Source organism: Parasteatoda tepidariorum, chromosome 7 (genome assembly GCF_982258835.1).
Source record: "Parasteatoda tepidariorum strain Cologne lab strain chromosome 7, Ptep-v5.0, whole genome shotgun sequence".
Taxonomy (NCBI): domain Eukaryota; kingdom Metazoa; phylum Arthropoda; class Arachnida; order Araneae; family Theridiidae; genus Parasteatoda; species Parasteatoda tepidariorum.
Genome location: NC_141761.1, coordinates 58,244,550 through 58,258,632, shown reverse-complemented (window position 1 = coordinate 58,258,632; position 14,083 = coordinate 58,244,550). Strand labels below are relative to the sequence as shown.

The 14,083-nt window shown below is 30.4% G+C and overlaps 1 protein-coding gene across 1 annotated transcript in view; it reads right to left on the bottom strand.

Moving 5' to 3' along the window:
- LOC122269131 (cytosolic carboxypeptidase 6-like) overlaps positions 1-14,083 on the bottom strand; it is a 553,508-nt gene that overhangs the window by 118,859 nt on the left and 420,566 nt on the right. The window lies entirely within an intron of this gene.

Here is a 14,083-nt window from a genome sequence, read left to right as displayed (position 1 = left end):
TGCAGTACAAGCGAACTGTTTAGTGCATAAGATCATAATTAGAAATTAATTTTAAATGCAACGTAATACAATCGAACTGTTTAGTACATTATTCTTGGAATTTAGTTTAAACACTGCCCAGTTCAACCGAGGTGTTAAATACAACATACTCAGAATTTGTTTAAATACGGCACACTGCAAACAAAATGTTATAAATACGGCAAATACAACCGAGTAATTAAATACAATATACTTGTCTAATTTTTTATTCAGTGCAATACAGCTGAGCTATTCAGTACGGCATACAACATATTTGGAAATAATTTTAATTCAGCTTATCCATTTTATATGAAATTAAGAAAATTGCAATTAAACATTATAATTATTCTAACTTATTAGCAGATTTTTTGTACAAATTGTTAATAATTAACATGAATGGAAAAAAATAAGTGGTTTTTCAGGTTTTAATATTCAGTTATAAGGTATATTATTAAAAATAACGATTAAAAATTTATCTGAAATCAAGAAAAAATGAAAATATTTATTTTGATTTTTAATTGGCGTTTTTCATCCACTGCTTTTTATAATTTTATAAAATGTAGCATTATTTCGTAAAAAAATTTAAAACAAATTGCGTTTTAATGATTTTAATAATAAGATAAACAAAATTAAAATTCTCTATCCTTTTAATCTGTTTAATAAATATAATTAATATGTAATTTTAATTAAACTTACCAATTTATATAAAATTAAGAAAATCGCAGCCTATTATCGCAGCCAAAATTAATCGCAGCCTATACAAATTGTTAGTTAATAACATGAATCGCAAAAACATGAGTGGTTGTTCATGTTTCAATACATGAATCATGTTTGATATTTGATCTTCGTTTTTCATTCACTATTCTAAACATTATTATAAATTTATAAAATATTCCATGATTCCGTAAAAAAATAAAGTAAATAGTGTTCTTAATTAAATTAATAATAAGATAAACAAAATTAAATTCATCTCTCCTGGTACAATGTACTTCAAAAACAAAATAAATTCCGCGTTTAGTCATGATATTTCAAGCTAATTGACATTAAATATTACTATCTCTCCCCATAACATGAAAATAAATTTTTATTATGTTTAATTGACTTAAGAAAAAGTTCTATTAGATACTTTTAGAAGAAAAGCTTTATTATCTTGAAAACATATCCTCGTTCGCTTATTAAAGACGGGAGAGCTAAAACATTAGAAGGGAACATTGCAAAAATGGTTTCTCCTTTCCCAAGAGCCAGAATTAGCGTAATAAACAATGATTACTCTTTAAATGTTGCATGGCACTTTAATCGGCCAGAAAAATAAAAATAAATAACTTTTGCTATAAACAATGGGTGGTAATAAGAAAGAGTCTTAATAAATGAAAAGGGGCATAAAAATAAAACTTTTAAGCCAAGCTAATTTAGCTTTCGCAAATGAGTACTTTTTTTGTTATTGTTGTAGTGTCTTCTAGCGAAAGAGAAAAACTGATTTTCCTTTCTTTAAAGCAACTATAAACGATTTTTTCCTACTTTTTTTGGTGACAGCAATTATTAAAACGAGAGTTCTTAAGGATAAGCTTCAAGAATTAGCCTCTAATAATCGTTTTTTTTTTCCAGATCGATTTAAACAATGAAATAGAGAGCGACAAGGTGGAGTTAAAAGTTTAATTTTAAAACTGATTGTTTTGTACACTAGAGATGCTGAATATAACACTTTCTTTCTGTTTTTGTCTATGAAGATGTAAAAAAGTTTAGGAAAAGAGCTTATCGTTAATAGATTTTTTCTTAATTGATAATAGTCTGTTTTGTAAAATATAAGTTTCCGAATCGAAATATATTATAATAATATGCGCACTTGTTTTAATTTTTTTTAATTGCTCAATCATAAAAATCTAAGGTTTCCTTTAGCATTAATTAAAGTTTTATACCGTTGCTGATTGTTTTGTATTAAGCATTTATACCGTTACTGATTGTTTTGTATTAAGCATTTATACCGTTACTGATTGGTATTAAGCATTTATACCGAATATAACACTTTCTTTCTGTTTTTGTCTATGAAGATGTAAAAAAGTTTAGGAAAAGAGCTTATCGTTAATAGATTTTTTCTTAATTGATAAAAGTCTGTTTTGTAAAATATAAGTTTCCGAATCGAAATATATTATAATAATATGCGCTCTTGTTTTAATTGTTTTTAATTGCTTAATCATAAAAATCTAAGGTTTCATTTAGCATTAATTAAATATGATTTTATTTAATAATGATTGTAAACAAATTAAAATAATAAAAATGGCATAAATATTTCCTTTTTATTTTAAGAAATTAAAATAAAAAAATATATCATGATAACAAATTGCCACGTCTAAAAACAACTGAGGTTACAAAATTATAAATTTAAACAAACAGTCATATAAATTTAGTTCTTGTCACTTAAACTTTTTCTAAATAATGAAAAGACAGTAATTAATATAAAATTTATATATATATATATATATATATATATATATATATATATATATATATATATATATATATATATATATATATATATATATATATATATATATATATATATGTATGTATGTATGTATAAAATATTGGCGTGAATCCAATGCACATGCAGATTCAATACAATGCAATGATTGTTTTGAAGAAAAGCAATGAAAAGTTCTAAATTTTTATGTCAATACGAAATTTAATTGCAGTGAAAATACCTACAAATGTTAGCTACATTCTAATCTATTAATCTAAATATAAATATAAAAAATATGTAGTAGTATTAAAATTTATGTATATAATCTTGCCTCGAAGAATTATCTGAACTTTAGAACAGACAAGTAACTAAAATGCTTTAAAAGCTATAAATGTTTTTTTTTAAATGGCCACGTTGGTGACATTTTCCCACCTAGATAAAAATTATACAAGTCACTGCCGTATTCTCAGTTTTTCAAATTTTTATGAGCCCAGGTAATGCAGCATTTGAGTAAGCTTTTAAATATTAAAAAATTAGACCACAAACGCTTTTAATTTTCACAAAACTGTGGCATCCCTTTCATATTGACGTCGTGCGCCATTTTCAAAATAAGCGTAGAGAGCTCAGGCTTTAGATAGGCTAAACTTAACTGTCCTGAGTAACAGTTGCAAACTCACAGCAGTTATAAAAATAGTATATTATACGCAAAAAACACATCACTTCATATTACGACGGAGCCTTCAAAAACAGTCTTCTTGCTCAGAAATCATTTATCTGTTTCAGTCCAGCTTTACATGAATTGTGGTACTCCGTTTTAAATAAAGTTTTAAAATATGCAACATTTAAGTCCCAGTTCTAAATTTTAGTGTTTAAAGACGCAGTTTAAAATCCTTTACTTATCCTAAAATGTATAAAAACCAAAGAAAAAATTAAATTTTTAAAGCCAAAAAACCCAGTAACAAACTAGGTAAAAGTGGAAATTGTATTCCAGGGTCGGAAAAGAAAAACTAATTTGAATCAATGAACAAAAGTAGCATTAAACTGTGCTATAGTGAAAAGTTCTAAAATTTCCCTGATTACATCATAATAAATTTGGAACTAAAGTGACACAGCAGTCACAGAACTGAAGTAACTCATCTAGTAAAGATCAGCATACATCTGAAGTTTTTTGCTTTTTGCAAATAAATTAAAATATCGCTTTCTGCAGTATGAATTACAGTATGAATGAGCTAGAAAATTTTACACAGATTGCTTATATGGACCGATTAATTTTCTTTTCTTTATTATTATTATTATTATTATTTTTTGCAGAACTTATAACTCAGCTTCTTTGGTAGAAACTATTCGTAGAAAGAAATCTCATACGTGTTTTCACCATATACATTCAGCAAAAAAATAAATAAATAAATAAAAAAGTAAACGGACTAACCTAAATGAGTTTGGTTCTAATAATTGTATTGTAAGAGTTTGTGATGTGCATCAATAGCTTTGAATAAATTAATTTAAGATGCAGGTGACTCATCTTTTGTGTGAAAGTTTAAAAGTTTTTACAGTATCTTCAAGTTCGTGGGGGTGACCTCAGATATGATAAGTAGAGCCGCGATGGTTCAAGGGATGGAACGTTCGCCTTCCAATGAGGGGATTCGGGTTCGAATCCCAACGATGACTGGTCAATACGAATTCCGCACCCGGATCACACCGACCACAGTGCTGACGCAAAAATATCCTTAGTGGTAAGACGGATCATGGGTTAGAGTCCTCTTGCCGTCTGGCTAACTGTGGGAGTTTGTCGTGGTCTTCCTGTCTATGTAACGCACATGCGGGTTGATTCTTTCAAAAAATCTTCCACGAAGGCAAATTTCTCCCAATACTTGATCCAGGAGTTCCCTTGTCTTCTGGATTGGGTTCAAAATTGCAAGGCTACGGAGTTGAACATTAGTAGTCGTAAATCCAAAACTTGGGTCGGCTGCTCAACGATGTTTATAATATAAAATAAAATCTGGGAAATATGGTTCCAATTACCAGACCAAGTTCAAAGTTGTCCTTTATTGTTGATTTTATTTTTTGCATATATCAAAATATTTCGAGAACTTTTTAGGTGAATAGAAAAAAAAATTGCATGCATTCATAAAATTTGATTATCGAAAGATAATCCCATGCAGAATAAAAATCTCTGGAAATATATATTATTTTTTCCTTTTTCATTTAATGATAGTCGAAAAAATTCCGAATTGTAAGGCATACAATTTTTTTACATAATTTTAAATGGCAAAATACGAAATATGGGTGAAATCATTCGAATAGTTTCTGAGAAATCGAATTTTAAAAATACGACTTCTTAAAAATTCGATTTCTCAGGGGAACTATTCAACGGATGGCGGTTAAATTTTTGTATTTTGCCGCAAAAAATGGATTCTTTAAAATTATATAAAAAAAAAATTTATACCTTTTGTGGTCTTTTAAATAAAATAAAAAGTAATAAATATTTATTAAAAGTCATATTTTGCATGTAATCCTCTTTGGATAAAGGAATTTTATGAGTGCAATTTATTTTAATTTCAAAGTTTTCGAGGTACGGGGAAATACGCAAAAAGGAAAATTTAACTTTGAGGTACGAACTTTGGACAGCTCTCCTGACCAAACTATTGGGACCATATTTCCCAGATTGCTTCTACTATCTACTTTTTGAGGGTTAGAAATCCAAATTCACTGAAAAAAGGTACGTTTATTCAGAGAAAGTACGTTTTTGCGCCTGATTTCGTAAATTAAAATGTAGGGAAAACTAATTAATTAGCATATTTGAAGTCCTTCCCTCGAACCATTAAGACTGAGTCCTAAAACGTGAAGATCTGATCCTTCCATCAAAAGTTATTCCGATTTATTTTTTTGCGCCCTGTATATACGCATAAGCGCATTAATTAATCTAAATAACACAATAGTAAAATTAATACTTTCTTTAATATATACCGATACTGCTTATTCTTAGTAAAATAAGCACAGAAATATACCGGAAAATCGTTCTTTTTACTGATTTTACTCAAAGCGATAAACTTAACAGTTGCCAAAGATGTGTGCACTTTTAAATTTATTCTTAGTTGTATGTGTTTGAGATTTAACAGAAATAAAATTCTGCCCACCTCTTCATTTTACAAACGTAAACGAATATAAAAAAATGACGACTTTTTTTCTTCTTCTCGTCACTTTCAAATGGAATACTGATTGTGTTTACGTTCTAACTATTGAAGTTCCAGGACTTCATCAAGAGCTTAACATCTTCATTCCAAGGTTGCTTGATGGGAATGATCAAATCAGAATGTTTGCTTTGTTCTTTCTTTTAGAGTCTCATCCAGGCCATTCCCTGAATCTAATGTGGCATAGAATTAGAACAACAGTTTCCCGCATAGCCCTGGGGCTCGTTTTATTTAGTCAAACCCTCCTTTTTCTAATTGGAAGAAAGGATCTAATTGCATTAAGGAAAGCTTTTCGAAGTTCCAACGTTGCTAGAGATCAAAGAAGTAAAAGAAACGCTGGTTTTTCTGAAGGGTCTCCTACATGCCAGTCTTTTTGCTTAACGGAGTTGAGCACTGAATATTGAATGGGGTTCGTTTCCAACAATGTGAGAGAACTACTTGATGAAAATATTCAGTGAGGGATGAATTAAAACTTAATTCAGGATAGGCAATATGCACTTACCCTTTTGTTATTGATGAATGTATCCCTTTTATTCTATTGATGAATGAATCTTTGACAATATTAGATTAACTTACGACATTAAGAAAATTGTTCGTGAAGTATTTTGAAACAGAAAGACGTTGTTAGCTAATTCCCCTACATTCATATATTCTATAAAAAAGTGTCTAAAAGTGTGGACAGGGAGAAAAATAAAAGACACTAATAACTTGTTCTTTTGATCGGATTTTCCTGTATTACGAAATTACGATATATACGATATGATACAAATAATGGTTCGAGGGTTCAATCTTAATTGCTAAATAGTTATTTCTGACGATATTTTAAGTTATGAAAACTGATATAAGAATTTACTTCATCTGATTAAGCGTGACTTTAATTATCGAGTATAGTCTCTGAGTTACGAAATTTCAAAAATGTCGAATATTTTAAAATATAATTTCCTAAGAACTATTTAGCCTATTTCGTTCGAATTCAGGATTTTTTTTATATAAAACCAACTAATTAAAATTATGTCAGAATCTGCGTATTTTAAATTTTCTGTTCATTTTAAGTTAAATAATAAATATAAAAATAAATTATTTTTTATGTTTATTTCTTACAATTAAAATTTTTAAAAAAAAAAAAATTAAAACTTGTTAATTAATTTTTTATAAATTTTTTTATTCGCACAAAACAATTCTGAAAATATGGTGAAAAACAAAAAGTCTGAAATCAACTCTTATTCCTTTCTGCTGTTCTAACTGAACTAAAGAGAATCCTCCCCCATATACACATACATATTTTGAAAATCAAGAAACCAAATCCATGAAAAAAATTGTTTGTTAATTCAAAAAGTGTATGTTTTTCTGTCACCTTTTGTAAGTTAAATCCTCATCTTCATAAATTAACTGACTTGTTTAAGACCAGCTCATCAAACTGCTAAGATTTAATTTAAACTGATTATTGCATCAATGAATATTAATACGGTCAATTTTCTTTGTCCATAAAAAGTCTTTATAAAAATTTTTAATTCAAAAATTAGTGTTTTTATAAACCATTCTAAAACGAAAGTTTCAAATGTAAACTAGAAAAAAGAATTTAAGTTGAGATAGTTATGAAATTGTTTGTTTAAAATTTGCACTTATTTCACATTTTAAAATACAGTTTTACATTAATATCAAACATTTTCCGGTGATATCAATAACCATGCGATTGATAGTAGTTAAAAAATATATACCATTTCTTATTTTATTTCTAATATATTTCGCTTCAAAGTGTGCTGAAAGAGCCTTATTGAACTAAAAATATTCTTTAAGGGCAGACAGATAAGAGATTTTACTTCGAAATTATAATTCCGAAATTGCCTAATTTATGCAACTAATTAATATTTCTAAATAATTTTTGTTTTATTTCATTCATTGAAATGTATTCCACTGAAATGAGTGGCTGAATTATAAATTTAAAGTTTAAAACTTTTCAAGGTTTAATTTTTTTTAAAGTTCAAGTTTTAAAAATACTTAAAATTTAAAATTTTTTAATTCTGTAACTAAGTTCAATCGAATGCGTTCTAATGAAACAAAATATATTCAAAAATATGAATTAGTCACTGACTAAATAAGGAATAATTAAATAAATAAGACTAAATAATGAATAATTAAATAAATAGGACTAAATAAAGAATTAAATAAATAAACAGGACAGAGTAAGGAATAAAAAAAAAAATAAGACTAAATAAGGAAAAATTTATTCAAAAATATGAATTGATCACTGACTAAATAAAGAATTATTAAATAAATAAGACTAAATAAAGAATAATTAAATAAATAAGATTAAATAAAGAATAATTTAATAAATAAGACTAAATAAAGAAACAGGACAGTGTAAGGAATAATGAAATAAATAAATGAAATAAGGAAAAACATAATTTTCCATAGGAATATAGAAGAAGTAAAATTTCTTATCTGTCTGGTGAGGACCTTTAACGACAAACCTGCTTATAAGACTTAAAATTCAATATTTTTTAATATCTTTTTGATTTCTCAGTTTTGTTATGGTTTTTAAATTGAATTAATAAATATACTTATTTCTTCAAATATTTGGGCATGGTTTACTGTAATTAAATCTAAATGTTAGTGAGACTTTAATCAAAACTTCAAGTTTCATACTCTTTATTGCTTTTGTTCTTATATAAACCTAATATAAAACTTGGAAGGGGGGTCTTTATCCAATTGAGTAAAGAATCCGGCATATCTACCACATGTGCACTACCGCAATATATCACGAACCTCATAATCCATCTATCGTAGGATAGCACTCAATATCGTGATAGCACCAGTACTGGACAACAATCAATGGAACGTGCCGGATCACAGCGAATTACCTCTACCTACCCAATTTTTGAAACTAAACAAAAAGGAAATCCCCGTGCTCCCACTGACACCCCCTTTTCCCCATCTTTTTCCGAGAGTTTCATGAAAAATTCCATCGGTGTATTGTAGAAGGAGGGAGTACGCAGGAAATTTTTCCATTGGAAGAAATATGGCCGCATTAGTCAGACTACGTGAGGGGCCTTCCAGAAGCTTGGGCCCACCGTTACCTCCTGATGACCCCTCGAGATGGGAGTAAGTATCCCCGGGAGTGTTGGGGTGGGCTGAGAAGGGATGGATGGGCCTTTCTATCCTCCAAGATCGTCTGTCATTAATACTAAGCAGGTAGTAGAATCGTTTGGTTCCTTTCACTTGTTCTTTAGGACACAATGAGATAGAAAGAAGTATGGTTGGCAAAAAAATAATTGGAAAGATGTGACTTTTAATGTAAGTTTATTTTAGAAAAAGGTATATGGTAACAGGGAAAAGTATATGTTTTGGTAATTGCATGGAAAAATCTTTCCTTTGAAAAAAAATCACAAATTAATTTTTACATTTATTTAAAATTTTTGATTTTTTAGTAAATAACTGTTTAGAGAGTCATTATAGATTCCGATATATCAGATTTTGTTTAAACTACAAAATACATGTACTAAATAAGCCATAATGTTTAAACCTAAAGTGTTCTTAGAAATGTTTGAGCCGAAACAGCGCCTTTCAGAATTTGGTGTATCCATTGTTTCATCTTATTTTATTTTATTTAAGTCTTAATCTTAACTAAAATTATTATGTTAAAAAGACAACTACTTTAAAAATAAACTGACGTTTGCAACGAAACTAAAATTGCGTATGCAATCTGGAGAATTCTTCATTTTAGCTTCGACCAAGTCTAACTTGATCCTTCTCTTTCTTAATGATCCAATAAACATTTGGTTCTTTCAGAAGGGCTGAACACACGCTAATAAAAGCACTTTCACTGTGGGCTTTTTCAAATGCTTCAAGTCCTCAGATTTTGTGAAAAAATATCAAAACTTCCAAAAAGATTTACTACGATTAGAAGAATATTAAAACATAATTCCTCATTCATGTGCTAAAAACCTCTAGATATTCTAGAAAGCTGCACGAATAAAAATATACCGAATAAATATGCCATTATACCGAATTTCTTATATCGTTCTTGAAAGTACTCTAATATTATTAGCAAAAGTGATCATGTTGAACTTCATTTATTAGTAAATATTGCTTATTTACAGTTGTTGTAATAAAAAATATTAATTGTATCAGCTTTTTTTGGAGATACATTTGAACGTAATCAAATATTTAATTTCGAACGCATCTGATGATTAATGGTGCAATTTATGTAAAGAGAGCTAGTTCATTTTCCCTCGTTGCATAGAACATTATCCCGTGACACAAAGAAGATTTTTTTCTCTAGTAAACCTTATTTACAACCTTTTACTATAGAGGTGGTCTGCTGAGCTGTGTTTGGAACAATAAAATTCAATAAAAAATAGTTGCATACTGCTGTTTCTTTGAATGTGGAGAAAAATTAATTAAAGGAGACAGTCTAGATTTCACATGCATGATTTTTTTTCAATAACAGAGCATGCAAGCATGCACTGTTATGGAAACAGTTTATTTAGCTTATAGTTTAAAATCACCGCAATGATTCAAGTGTAAGGCACTTGGCCTTTGTATTTTCCTGGCGATAGAGCTTCGAAAAACAGCGTTAAAGAACAGCATCAGCAGTTTCGGATATAGACTTGCCGAGTACAGTGAAAGGTTCGATAAAACTTTTTATGTAGCCGTGGATTCTAACAATGATACACACGTGTCGGATAACTGAAGTGACGGATGATAGAGTATGAAATAATAAGGGCACTACTGTATTTTGAATAAATATTTCCTCGAAAGCGGAATTAACAATTTCTAGATTCGGTTGTATTCGTTAAGACGTGTCTAAATATTTCCTATCGAAAATATCAGAATTTAAATATTTAAAGCAGCCCTTGGACTACTCCAATAAGAAAGATCACACACTTCGATGTAACAATGGTTGTAACAATGATACACATGTGTCGGATAACTGAAGTGACGGATGATCGAACTACAAATAATAAGGGCACTACTGTATTTCGAATAAATATTTCCTCGAAAGCGGAATTAACAATTTCTAGATTCGGTTGTATTCGTTAAGACGTGTCTAAATATTTCCTATCTAAAATATCAGAATTTAAATATTTAAAGCAGCCCTTGGACTACTCCAGCGTTTCTCAACCTTTCAGTATTCGCGGCCCAGTTTTCAATCATAATTTTCATCGCGCCCCCCACTTGCAGTAAAATGTATACAACAATAATGTATATTGAGTATTTCGAATTCTTTCTTTAAATTATTTTTAACTAACTACCAAAACAAAAGTAAAGTAAAAATCAGCAGCAATTGAGATTGTAGAAATTATGTTTGGAGTTAATTTTTCAAAGCAATTACAGTCCAGATCTCTTTCAAATGATACTGTTGCTCGTCGAATTGGTGATACAGCTGAAAATGTAGTGTCAGCTTTTCTCGATGTTGCGTGACAAAATGTTTTCAATAAACTTTGAAGCAAGAGATATTAATAAAGATGTTCATTTCATTGCCTATGTTTGATTTTGTGATAATATGTTAGTAGTAGAACTACTTTTCTGAAAATCAATAGAACTCAAAACAACAGCGCTAGCATTATTTGCTATTTTAAATGATGTTATGAATGATGCAAACACAGAATGCAAAAATTGCATCGGAATATGCACTGGAATATGCTTGTTCAATATCTGGAAGGTTCGAAAGTATACAAGCACTAGTAAAACAAAAATCGCCTCAATGCGTCTGGACACATTGCATGATCCACAGAGAAGCTTTGGGTTCGAAAGATACGTCCTGGTGTAACTATTGTATTAACTGCGGTTGTAACCATTTCAAATTATATAAAAATGAGAACCCTGAGATCGAGAATCTTTTCTGCTCTTTGTAATGACATGGGTTCAGTACATTCAGAGTTACTATCTAAATGTGAGGCAAGATGTTTATCACGTGAGAAATTTTTGCAACGTGCTCATGAATTAAGAGAAGAAATCGTCATTTTCTTAGAAGATAACAGACCGGAAACCGGGAATTTGCACTATTGTTTATTTGTAATGAAATTGAGATAATTAGTCGTCATATTCGAGAAATTAAATAACTTGAATCTTTAACTCCAAGGAGCAAATACACATATGTTGGATACGAGTGATGAAGTTAATGCTTTTTGTAGAAAATTAGAATTGTGGGGCAGAAATTTAAAGCAAAAAACCCTAACAATGTTTGCAAATGTGGATAATTGTACTAAAACTTATAAGGCTGAAGAAGAATATATGAAAGTTACGTTTGTAGCTATTGAAAATCATTTAGACATGCTGGCAAAGAATTTTAAGTATTTTCCTGCTCATGACAAACTGCTAGCAAGTTACGAGTGGGTTAGGAATCCATTTCATAAGACTCCCGAAGGACTCTCAATTGATGAGGAAGAAAAATTCATAGACTTCACGACAAGTGGCGAAACTAAAATGCAATTTAGTAATAAATCACTATTTGAATTTTGGCAGGAGGAGGATTTTTCTGCACTGAAACAAAGGGCATTTTGCATTCTATTACCGTTTTCAATATCCTACTTTTGTGAAACTGGATTTTCTGCTGTGGCTTCTTTGAAGACAAAATACAGATCACGGCTAAATATAGAAACAGGACTGAGAATGGCTATTTCTAATATTAAGCCTCACCTCAAAAAACTTTGTTCTGCAGGACAGACCCAAGGAAGTCACTAAAAATTATTATTTTTTTTTAAAAATTTAGTATGTTTGGTTAAGTAAGGTGGGTAAGCCAAAGGTGGCCATTGCTCCTAACGTAGCCCCCCCCCCCCAAAGTAAAATGAAATTTATTTTGAATCATAAGATGTCCTTTTTGCATTGTAAATCTTGTATCTGAGGTGCACGAGGCTGAATTGGAAGATATTTCCTTGAATGGCCTCCATTGTATGAAGTGATTTAATTATTTGCAGTTGTCGTTCTAATTTCCAGGTGAGAAGATAATGTGTTTAAATTCTTAGAACTTTGAGTTATAATATGTTTTCTGAAAGTTTATTTCTTTTTCTTTTACCACATTACTTTAATTCGAATTAATCTATCAGATTAATAGTTTTATGTCGTGCAAATGGTAAGAGAGACCTTATGTATGTTCCCAAGTGGCGCGACTCTCGGGCCACCTTCGGAAGCAAACGTGAAATCTATAAAAGAGTTAATTATAAATCATTACGTAGCATATTATTTCTCAAAAAGGAATGCTTGATTTAAATGCCAATTGATTTATTTCATTTTAAGTAAATGTGGAACTTTGGTATTTTTTAAATTTTTATAATATTTTGACGTTCTCTGCACTTTAGTAGACTTTGCGATATTTTGTTTCAAGTTTTTTGTTTTGCTTGCATTTTAAAGACATTTTTTTTGTGGTAGTTATGAGTGTTTTTGTGGTCGATTCTGGTATTTTCTTGCAAATTTGGGTATTTTTAGATTAGTTATGGGTTTAGTTAGTTAGCTCTAGTATGGTTATTTAACTCTTACTTGTTGGCTAATCCTTCTAAAAAAATTAACTCAATAATTCTTGATTAATTCTAATGAGTGAACTCAAAAGAATCGCTAGTGACTTCACACAAGAACTATCAAAGTAAAATCAATAAACAAATTATACACTCTGAAAACAAATATCTTTTTTAAACTCGGGAAACTTGTTCCTACCAGCAAGACACTTAAATTGCCTTTTTAAAAGAAGTTTGCCAGTCCACCATTGATTCCAGATGAAGATGCCCTAGGAGACAGACGTGCCTTGCGAGTTCTCCGAGCCGGGGGCTCGGTCGCCATGCAGCGGGATGACCAACGATGTGTTCCGGCCAGCCAGTCGTCACCACCTCCATGCCTTAGCGATGATCTCTTCCTCACTTCGTGAGCGTTTGATTCAGACTTGATGACTGCAGTTCTTCTGCGACGTCGATCACTGATCAATGTTTGAAAGACAGAACATCAAGATGAAATAGTTTTCAAATCCAGTCAACGTGAACACACCGTGTAAGCGGCAGTAGTAACTTGTTTAGCCTAGACGTACGTGAACGTGATGATTGCATTGACCTTTCGTTAGTAGCATTTAGGCCTGTCCGACATGTTAATGGCGGTCATTTGCGTTTGAAACCGATTGGTCGAAGCATGTTTCGCTAGTAGGAGTCTGGCTTTACTAACATCTATTGTCCTTCGGGTCCTCGCCCAGTTTAGTTACTAGCGGAGACTGGAGATGCTAATTATGAATTCGAGATAAGTAATCTTAAAAACAGCGAGATGTTTTCCTCAAGCAAAGCACAGTAGACTTCATTTTTGTTGATTACTCTCAACTCTTTTTCAAGTCACCACAGCTTTTCCGCACCATGGCAATGTGCCATTATTTTCCCCACTTCAACTTTAGCATTATGCTTCTCACCACAAGGCTTCACCTCAACGATTTCTACTTCAT